We start from the raw sequence: 2,293 nt of genomic DNA on the forward strand, positions 1-2,293 counted from the left end.
ATCGCTTGTCGGCCTTTTGGCTAAGATCAAATGTAGTATCTGTTCTTATCAGTATCTAGTAGGGGTGCTCTGCCATCATTCTTGCTTGTAGGTGAGGATGGCTGGCTGTATAGTACCCCTCCTGGTATGATGGGAGATCCGAAGGTTAGTACCAGCTGGAAGAGAAACCGAGGCGCCCACAGGCTGTTGGGGCCCGGGAGTATTTCCCCCCGGAAAACTGGAGAGGCCCAGTTCCTCCTGATTCAAATGGATCTACCTTGTCTGGCCAGGGGCCGGGGAGGCATTGAGTTCCGCGGAGCAGTGCCCCCTGAGAGTGGTTGCCTCAGGGTTGCTCTTAGTAGCACATGGGGGTGGGATCCCAAGTGTGAAAAGTGCACATGGTCACTGTTTCAAATACTTTTTCTGCACTGCGCCTTTTAGGGCTAGGCCTTTTGGCTAAGTCCAGGACAATTTTTTTTGCTATGGGCCTCAGGGCCTAGCCAGTGCACAATTGCACGGCCATTTATTTATTTATTTTTTTCCCCACTGTTTTGTCACTTTTCACTTACGTGTGTGTTTTTTCTCAGTAGGATGGAGGGTGTGGGTCCTCGGGCCTGCCCTGAAGTCTAAGAGGAGGATGCGTGGCCATTTGGTTCCTTCCTCCCCTATTCCTGGGGGGGTCTCTCTTCAGGAATCCCAACCACAGGACCATCTGCCTGGAGTTTTTTCATGTTCTCCCTGTGCCTGCGTGGGTTTCCTCTGGGTACTCTGTTTTCCTCCCACACTCCAAAGACATGCTGGTAGGGGTAGGTTAATTGGAACCTGTCTAAATTGTGTATGTATGAATGTTTAAGTTAGGGACTTTAGATTGTACACCCCTTGAGGGTTAGGGACTGATGTGAATGTACAATATATATGTAAAGCGCTGCATGAATTGACAGTGCTATATAAGTACCTGTAATAAATTAATAAATACATATCTTAGGTCAGATAGTGATGATGATGTGTTGCTACAACTGTCAGGATGCTTACAGCTGTATATTGCTTTTGGTGCTAATTTAAGTTAATTGTGGTTTAACTCAATGGTGCATGGACCATTTTATTTCAATGGCTCAATTCAAATCTCTCTTTATGCTCCCAAACTCTGACATGCATCAGCATAGTTGCATTCAACATGTAGCTCAGTGGCAGGCATCTTCTTTAGGAGAACACTCACTTCACTTCACTTTGAAAACTGGGGTCCTTTTGGCAGTTGTCACTACACATATGTGAAGGAACCCCAAGACAAGCTAATCTGTGTCTTCAAAAGGTTGCTTAAAAAGATATTTGTTGTTTCCCATAAAAACAATTGAATTCATGCTCACTTTTTCACACCTCCATTGCACAAATGACAGTTGGAAGATGATGGCTGCTGTGGGCAACATGAAGTTTTCTTTATGGCTCACATTTCGAGCTCATGCTCACTTGAGCCCAAAAACGCTGCTTTTACAGATGTTTTTTTTCTCTGCCTCTAAATGTCCCTCCATGTTAGCCTATGTGTCCATGTACACTATAGGCATTTACAGGAGTTTAGAGTCAGGGGCATTTAGAGGCAAAAAAATAAAAAAACCCATCAAAGTCGATTTCAGGAAAGGAGCTTTTGAGCATAAAAACTCTCAAAAGTGTCTACAAGCACATACACATGCGAAAATTGGACATTCAGCAGTCCAGTAATTAGGCAAGCCATCATTTTGTCCATCACACTAGGCATGTTTATGCACGTTTGTGCAGTAATACATTCCAATGGCCAGAAAAAGTTAACATTCTGGCCAACAGAATGCATTAACACCAGAGACATGAAAAACTGTGTCTTTTATCCGCTTTTTTCATCTGCTTAGCTCCTGTAGGAGATATGGCCTTATATAAGAGAATACAGTGTGCATGTGGCCTTCATGTTTGATTTTTTTTTTCAAATGTTTGAAGGGGTCTGAAAAAAAAGGTCATATACTATTACACATCCCCTACTCAAATCACATCATATACTATTAAAGACCAATAGTCGAATCAATGTTTTTGGTTAGGCATTCTTTGGCAGAACTGAAAAAAGGAAATACACTGGGGCTCCTGATTGCTTATGTGTCTATTATAACTTTTGTTAAAAGTTGAATAAACACCTCTTAAAAAAAAGAGGATATAAGGGGTGAAGGAGGAGGTAAAGATCGGTCCCCTAGGAAGTGCATAATTGCTGTCTCCTCAGCTCCATATGTATTTTGTTATCAAAAGGACAGACATGAAATGACAGAAGAGATACAATACAATGTAACTCAATGTAAAA

At 42.4% G+C, this 2,293-nt stretch overlaps 1 pseudogene; it reads left to right on the forward strand.

Moving 5' to 3' along the window:
* Window positions 1-121, forward strand: LOC149469902 (U2 spliceosomal RNA; annotated as a pseudogene).
* The last annotated feature ends 2,172 nt before the right edge of the window (window positions 122-2,293 follow it).

The sequence above is a fragment of the Staurois parvus genome, unplaced genomic scaffold (genome assembly GCF_062004578.1).
Source record: "Staurois parvus isolate SC_StPar_1 unplaced genomic scaffold, SC_StPar_1.0 ptg000058l, whole genome shotgun sequence".
Taxonomy (NCBI): Eukaryota; Metazoa; Chordata; class Amphibia; order Anura; family Ranidae; genus Staurois; species Staurois parvus.